Below are 8,572 nucleotides of genomic sequence, written 5' to 3' on the forward strand. Positions count from 1 at the left end.
TGAGCCTGGCGTTAGTCATCTCCGAGAAGACCGCCTCAGCAGATGGCAGCGGGTTACCCAGATGCAGCATCATTTCTGGCAAAGGTGGAGCAGCGAGTATTTGTCCCTACTTCAAGAGAGGAGCAAGTGGCACGTCGAAACGTCTAACATCAAGGTTGGGCGCATAGTTTTGCTGAAGGAGGACAACGTTCCACCCTTGAGATGGCAGCTTGGGTGCATCCAGGAAGTCATACCCGGCGGGGACGGAGTCATCAGAGTAGCTATGGTCCGTACAGCTACGGGTCTGATCAAGAGAGCCGTCGCCAAGCTAGCCGTTCTGCCCATCGATTCCGAGATAGTTGGAACCTTACCTCTTCCAACGGGGGGAGTATGTTCGGAGCAGATCGCCAGCGCCTAGTCATGCGCGCATAGGTGTACGACGGCACCTGCTGCGCTCTCTGCTTATCTTTCGCCTTCTTTCTTATACCACTAAAGCTGTCGCTTATCTATTCAGCAACTACTTTCTAAGCCTGCATATGTCTATATTAATTATAAATATAAGGGTGGCATATTTGTTGTCTTCCCCATAATCAGTTTTGTTACCAGCTAAGAAAGTAAATAATTGTGAACGCATGTCTTACAACTAAACATGGAGGGTTATATAACTGGTACGAATAAGTGAGATAGACATAGTTTAAAATGTATATCATGAAGCTTTAAATTACAATTAAAATCATTACAAAACTTTGCGATAGTTATTACTTTGTTTTTTAAATAATTAAGGAAGCAAAAGATACGAAATAATTGATTGAAATAAAACATTAATTAACAAGGAAGGACGCTATAGTCGAGTACCTCGACTATCAGATACCCGTTACTTAGCTAAAGGGACAAAAGGGAAATGGAGATATGCAAGCAGCAAAGCGAGATTGAAATGCGCCACCTACCCGCGATTTCAATATATGGTTATGTGGGTGAAAGACAGATATATGTGTTATGGGCGTAAGAATGGGCGTGCAAACTTTTTTTTGGGTCAATCGATAGTTATTGACGAGACTAATACATTTCAGTTAAAATTTTTTATCTAGCAAAAAAATTATGGGCGCCACAGGCTTGGGCGGCTTAAGGGCGTTATAGTGGGCGTGGCATACTCGCGTAACAAGCTTTCGTTGCGAACAAGGCATCGGAATCTAAATCTGAAATCCCAATTGATAGTTTCCGAGATATCCGCGTTCATATCTACGATTTTTTGAAGTTTTCGGGCGGTTTGTGGGCGTTAAACTGGGCGTGGAGAACAATACATTGCAGTTAAAATTTGTATTCAAGATAGAGTTCTGTGCACTTTACATCGTTCTAAGTCTCTTCTTTCCCTTAGCACGCTTGCATATTAAGATAAGTGCACATTTCGAGGCTAAACTAATGGTGAACTTCACAAAAAAACAAGAGGGTGGGTCTCCAAAGATTGTTAGGTAGAATAGGCCGTTTAGTATGTGAATCAGATGTCGCTTTCACATTCTCCTCTAAACCCTCCCGACTATGGCAATATTGGAGTCAATTCGTATTGCCCCAAAGGAATTCCATTTCCGACGGTTGGTTGTGATACATTTGTGGCATGATGTACTTTTGACAGATTACATTTTGTTAACCTTCCATGTTACAATAGAGTCTTTCGATCGGAGGTTTCAGAATATGGTAATTCATTATACTTCAGTTGAATCCCTGTAGAAACACATTGTTGCTGTTCTAAATTTAACTTTGCTTCCTAGCTACTTTTGACTGGGCCCACTGATCTAGCTGAATTTCAGGGGGTACTAAAGCATTATTTTTATAGATCTTACATTCTAAATGAATTAATTTTACTTAGATTAGCATAATGTTTGCGGATCAATTATCTGAATGTGGTCTCCATTGACGTTTTAGGCTTAGACCAAAAGGGGGAATTAAGCGCGGCTAGTTGCCGGTTTGCTTAAGGCGATGGTTTGTAAATATTAAGCTAGGTGGTTATCATACCTAAGTTTTTTATCATAAGTTTTTTAGAACTTATCCTGACTCATTGGGTCCAGACCGACCAAGGGTGAAAGGTGCCGATTTAGAAAGAAACTCGCTGTAGGCTATAAATCGCACGTGAATGTGTTGAAAGCGCCACCGAGGGGCGCGCTAGGCTGAACCTGAACTCGGACCGATCTGCAGTAGGCAGTGATGACTCGCACGTGGTTGTTATGTAAGTGCCACCGTCCTCAGGATTTAAAGGGCTATGATATTTCGCTTGATTTAAATCTCCCAAAAAAACAAGTGCTGGTGAGCGGTATCATCTGTACTATAAAAGAATTGTTACTTCTAATTAGATTCTAATCACTTCAGGGGGAGTTACCTGTACTTGGGCTGGCTTTGCACCAAGCAATGGGGTCTAACCTCGTGCTTCGCAAGTTATGCAACATCGGCTAGTGGTAACCGTTACCCTTCACCACCGAACGCATGGCGTCCAGGCGTCAGCAGTGGCAGTGCAGCGCGTTAGCAGCGCGAAGCTGGCTTGCCGGCTGGCCGGGAACTTTTCTATAACTCGCACAAATTACCACGGCTTCACAGAAACTTAATTTTGGTAATCACCTTGACAGTAAAGCTTTCCGCTTAGGCAGAATCAAAAGAGTCGGCCAGACTAACCGTCGGCTTAGATGTTTGGTTTCTTTTCTTCTTGGCACATAGATAATTCTCTTGATTTGGTGTACTTATGTCGCTGAGAATAAGCGGACTGTACCAACAAAATGTGACTTCAATAAACGCCTGCAACGTTCGAGAGAAAATTTGATTCTGACCAGATCATTCGATTCGCCACGAGATTTCGGCGTAACAGAATCCTAACGGGACGTTGCCGAAATTCGGTGACCGCAGCTTGTGTGTATGTTTGCAAGCTTTGAATCGTCGTGCGTGTTAGCAGCGAGATCCCGAATGTTCTGAACCGTGCTATCTCTTGTCGGCGTTATCTTCTGAACGACAAAGAGGACAGGCCAAGGAGAGGAAGATAAAAACAATAGTTCTCTTAAGAAGAAACATGGCTTGCTTAAAGCTGCTTGCTGTGAGAGGCTGGATACTACACCACAGTTAACACAACGCATGAGCCATCTGGGATGTTATTTACTGCCTTTTTCTTAATTTTTCTTCATATTTTCATAATCCCCTTGTATTTTCAGATCCTTCAAATGATATGTACCCAATACCTGGTTCATCCGTAATCTCGTAATAAGAAGAGCCGAGTTTACGATTGACTTTTGTCTTGATAAATGCTTTTGCAAGTTTTGCATTAAACTCCTTAGCTGCGTTACTTTGAACAAAGTTTCTTGCAAAAACGGGGTCTCCTCCTATAAGTTGGACTAATCGGCTTCTCAAATTATAGACTTTGGCGTTATTATCATGCGGCCGCGCCACCGATTCTTTAGCTTTGTTTCTGGCAACTTTCAAGGCATCTCGATCGTCAATATGCGTGACGTCAATTAACAGATCTAATTTACGCAGAAGTTAGTAATCTTTCCCGTTGAGCAACATGTTTTGGCCAAAAGCTAAAAAATATGGCGTATATCCTGTTCTACGGTTGATTGTTCCGTATGTTTTCAATAAGATCGGTGTACTGCAAGAATTCGAATTCCTTTTCAGTTAAATCTACTATCGGACCCAAATCATCAAACTCGTTAACTTCGGGCTCATTTACTCTGGATAAAGTGTCTGCAACAACGTTTTGCGTACCCTTGCTATGTGTTATGGGAAACGAAAACCCTTGCAATTTTATATCCCACCTGGCAAGACGACCAGATAGATCTTTTTGCCGCATGAGCCATTGCAGAGGGGAGTGGTCTGTGATAACGCCGAGCTTTTGACCTTCTATGTAGGCACGGAATTTCTTTATTCCTTTTATCACCGCCAGACATTCCAACTCTGTAACGGAGTAGTTTCGATGTGCCTTTGAGAATTTTTCTGACATGTATGCAACGGGCAACTCACTTCCGTCTTCGTCGGTCTGTGCCAGCACACAAATCCTATACCATACGAACTTGCATCACAAATTAGCAAAAATGGTCCATCGGAATCTGGAGTACTGAGGAGCGGGGCGGAATTCAATTTAGCTTTTAACTCTTCAAACGAAGCTTCAGCGGCCTTGTTCCATTCTAGAGGTTTATTTTTCTTTAACAGTTCGGTCAGAGGGAAGCTTAACGCAGCATAGTTAATAACAAAACGACGGTACCACCCAAAGTAGTAGTCTACTCAAGATTCCGTCGGTGTGGGGTAGGGGATAAGCGTCTTTGAGGGTAACGCTATTAACTACGCGTTAATCCAGACAAAGTCTTCATTTATCTCCCTTCCTCACTAAAACCACGTTGCTACTCCACAGACTTGTCGATTCATCTATAATATCAAGATCTAGCATCCTGTCTATTTCGGAAAACATAATGCCGTAATTGATAATCGCCTGATAAGGCTTGAGCTGTTTAGGAACGGACTCGGTATATAAATTCAGAAGCTGCTATTCCTTCTTTGGCTCCGTCAAACTTCAGACGCCAGTTTTGAATAATTCCCACTTTCTCTATGGGCAACGATGGGACATTAGTACGGAAGTCTCGAGAAATACTTGGTGAATTCCCCTGTGGTCATGAGTTTTGACTACCCTCTGGGTGATTCAGTAGTGCGCTTCTACTAACAATCGAAGACGCACTTCGGTTGCGATTTGCTTGATTACGCTGATCTAAGTTTTCGTGCTCTCTTAAATTTATCGAAGCTAGTTGAGTCTGGATAGTATTTGTTTTATGAGTTGTTAATTGATGTATCATATTAGCTTCTTGTCTATGAATCTGGGATTGGATGTAGTTATGTGTTTCTGATTGATTCCATTGCTGAGTAAGCCGAGAACTAGGTCTTTCAACCCTATTTTTTTGCTGTTTATGACCTCTACGTTGCATCGATCTAGTAACTACTCCGCTATGAACTGTTTCTCGTGGTATATGTTGGTCTCCTATGATTGGTGGATTTTCTCCTGAGACTGGTAAATGTTGGTTGTTGGATGAACACGGGGGTGAATCAATATTTCTGCCAGTATCCCGGTAAGGGTTTGCCTCTAGACTTCTGTGTTCTTCAGCCTCTCTTAGTCCGCTTTCTAAATCTTGGCCCTCTCTCATATTGTAAGTATTTTCACGACATGTTGAACAATGGTGAGAACTTTGTAGATAATTGTCTAAGCAATGCTTATGAAACACATGATTACATCTAGTTTTGATTGGTTGATATGTTGCAAATTCTTGGGTATTCTGGGTTAGAATTTGGTGGGCTGTGATCGACCGGCGTCTTGTTTTCAATAATTTTTTTTTACTTTTTATACCCGTTACTCGTAGAGTAAAAGGGTATACTAGATTCGTCGGAAAGTATGTAACAGGCAGAAGGAAGCGCTTCCGACCCCATAAAGTATATATATTCTTGATCAGAATCACTAGACGAGTCGATCTAGCCATGTCCGTCTGTCCGTCTTCCGTCTGTCTGTCCGGATGAACGCTGAGATCTCGGAAACTATAAGAGCCAGGCTATTGAGATTTGTCGTGCAGATTCCTGAGCTTCTTACGCAGCGCAAGTTTGTTTTATCAGAGTGCCACGCCCACTCTAACGCCCACTGTAACGCCCACAAACTTCAAAAATCGTAAGTATGAACGCGGATATCTCGGAAAATATCAACGATAGAGAAATGGATTTTCAGATTTAGATTCCGTAGGCTTGAGCGCAGCGCAAGTTTTTTACGCGAATATGCCACGCCCTCTCTAACGCCCACAAGCCGCCCAAGCCTGTGGCGCCCACAATTCTTATGCTAGATAAAAAATTTTAACTGAAATGTATTGGTCTCGTCAATACCTATCGATTGATCCAAAAAACTTTGCCACGCCCACTCCAACGCCCACAACGCTTAAATCTGTTTACCGCCGGTAGGTGGCGCATTTCAATCTCGCTTTGCTGCTTGCATATCTCCATTTTCCTTTGGTCCCTTTAGCTGAGTAACTGGTTTCTGATAGTCGAAGTACTCGACTATAGCGTTCTTCCTTGTTTAAACTTTAAACATCAAAATAAAATCTGTCATTTTCCATGCATAACCACTAACAATATCACAAACCAATAGCGGATTGACCGCTCTACTTCCTACTGATAATCTAATTAAACTATTTTGAAACCACTATTCAATCAATCCTAAATGGTCAGGACCTTAACCTACAAGTTAAACCCTGTAATTCCTATCAACGACTAGATTGAATCCTCTTTGAGCGTAGATTTTGTAGTTGTATCCGGTCGACTAGTTTCTATTGATGAAATTGTAATCGTATATTCCAGGACTCAAAAAAAACAATCTCCTACATTACTCGAAATGTTGTTGTGGATAAGGAAATAGTACAGTTACTCTTGAATAGTGGTTTCAAAATAGTTCAATTAGATTATCAGTAGGAAGTAGAGCGGTCAATCCGCTATTGGTTTGTGATATTGCTAGTGGTTATGCATGGAAAATGACAGATTTTATTTTGATGTTTAAAGTTTAAACAAGGAAGAACGCTATAGTCGAATACTAAGGCCTATCTTTACCGGTTGGGTTATCTTTATATGCAAGACTGTGATCCCCAAGTTACAGGTATCGAATAGATCTGACCAGCTCCTAAAGTTACCGTAGACTAAGAAAAAATAAATATGACAAGGATGAACGCTGTAGTCGAGTACCTCGACTATCAGATACCCGTTACTCAGCTAAAGGGGCCAAACGGAAATGGAGATATGCAAAAAGCAAAGCGACAGACAGACAGAGCGGTAGACAGATTTAAGCGTTATGGGCGTTAGATTAGTTAGATTCGTCGGAATTGTCGGGGTGGTTTTCTATCTCTTTTTTCCCTTATCACGCTTGCATAATAAGATAAGTGCACACTGGGAAGCTAAAATACTGGTGGACTAGACAAAAAAAACAAAAGGGTTGGACTCTAAAGATTGTTAGGTAGAACAGGCAATTTAGTATGTGAATCAGATGTCGCTTTCACATTCTTCTCTAAACCCTCCAATGTTGGAGTCTATTCGAATTGGCCCAAAAGAATTCCCTTTCCGACTATTGGTTATGATACATTTGTTGCATGATGTACTTTTGACAGATTACATTTTATTAACCTTCCAAGTTACAATGGAGTCTTTCGATCTGAGGTTTCACAATATGGTAATTCATTATAATTCAGTTGAATCCCTGTAGAAGCACATTGTTGCTGTTCTAAATTTAACTTTGCTTCCTAGCTACTTTTGACTGGGCCCACTGATCTAGCTGAATTTCAGGGGGTACTAAGCATTATTTTTATAGATCTTACATTCTAAATGAATTAATTTTACTTAGATTAGCATAATGTTTGCGGATCAATTATCTGAATGTGGTCTCCATTGACGTTTTAGGCTTAGACCAAAAGGGGGAATTAAGCGCGGCTAGTTGCCGGTTTGCTTAAGGCGATGGTTTGTAAATATTAAGCTAGGTGGTTATCATAAGTTTTTTAGAACTTATCCTGACTCATTGGGTCCAGACCGACCAAGGGTGAAAGGTGCCGATTTAGAAAGAAACTCGCTGTAGGCTATAAATCGCACGTGAATGTGTTGAAAGCGCCACCGAGGGGCGCGCTAGGCTGAACCTGAACTCGGACCGATCTGCAGTAGGCAGTGATGACTCGCACGTGGTTGTTATGTAAGTGCCACCGTCCTCAGGATTTAAAGGGCTATGATATTTCGCTTGATTTATATCTCCCAACAAAACAAGTGCTGGTGAGCGGTATCATCTGTACTATAAAAGAATTGTTACTTCTAATTAGATTCTAATCACTTCAGGGGGAGTTACCTGTACTTGGGCTGGCTTTGCACCAAGCAATGGGGTCTAACCTCGTGCTTCGCAAGTTATGCAACATCGGCTAGTGGTAACCGTTACCCTTCACCACCGAACGCATGGCGTCCAGGCGTCAGCAGTGGCAGTGCAGCGCGTTAGCAGCGCGAAGCTGGCTTGCCGGCTGGCCGGGAACTTTTCTATAACTCGCACAAATTACCACGGCTTCACAGAAACTTAATTTTGATAATCACCTTGACAGTAAAGCTTTCCGCTTAGGCAGAATCAAAAGAGTCGGCCAGACTAACCGTCGGCTTAGATGTTTGGTTTCTTTTCTTCTTGGCACATAGATAATTCTCTTGATTTGGTGTACTTATGTCGCTGAGAATAAGCGGACTGTACCAACAAAATGTGACTTCAATAAACGCCTGCAACGTTCGAGAGAAAATTTGATTCTGACCAGATCATTCGATTCGCCACGAGATTTCGGCGTAACAGAATCCTAACGGGACGTTGCCGAAATTCGGTGACCGCAGCTTGTGTGTATGTTTGCAAGCTTTGAATCGTCGTGCGTGTTAGCAGCGAGATCCCGAATGTTCTGAACCGTGCTATCTCTTGTCGGCGTTATCTTCTGAACGACAAAGAGGACAGGCCAAGGAGAGGAAGATAAAAACAATAGTTCTCTTAAGAAGAAACATGGCTTGCTTAAAGCTGCTTGCTGTGAGAGGCTGGATACTA

General features: G+C 42.1%; 2 long non-coding RNA genes across 2 annotated transcripts; both read right to left on the minus strand.

Moving 5' to 3' along the window:
- Positions 1-1,336: 1,336 nt before the first annotated feature.
- Positions 1,337-2,849, minus strand: LOC119562341. The gene is made up of 3 exons (XR_005221805.1): positions 2,587-2,849; positions 2,351-2,532; positions 1,337-2,296 (listed from the first exon to the last, which is right to left on the minus strand). It is a non-coding gene; the product is annotated as an uncharacterized LOC119562341 (long non-coding RNA).
- A 4,188-nt stretch (positions 2,850-7,037) lies between these two features.
- Positions 7,038-8,333, minus strand: LOC119562342. The gene is made up of 3 exons (XR_005221806.1): positions 8,089-8,333; positions 7,853-8,034; positions 7,038-7,798 (listed from the first exon to the last, which is right to left on the minus strand). It is a non-coding gene; the product is annotated as an uncharacterized LOC119562342 (long non-coding RNA).
- Between the last annotated feature and the right edge of the window lie 239 nt (positions 8,334-8,572).

This window comes from Drosophila subpulchrella, unplaced genomic scaffold, assembly GCF_014743375.2.
Source record: "Drosophila subpulchrella strain 33 F10 #4 breed RU33 unplaced genomic scaffold, RU_Dsub_v1.1 Primary Assembly Seq422, whole genome shotgun sequence".
NCBI lineage: Eukaryota > Metazoa > Arthropoda > Insecta > Diptera > Drosophilidae > Drosophila > Drosophila subpulchrella.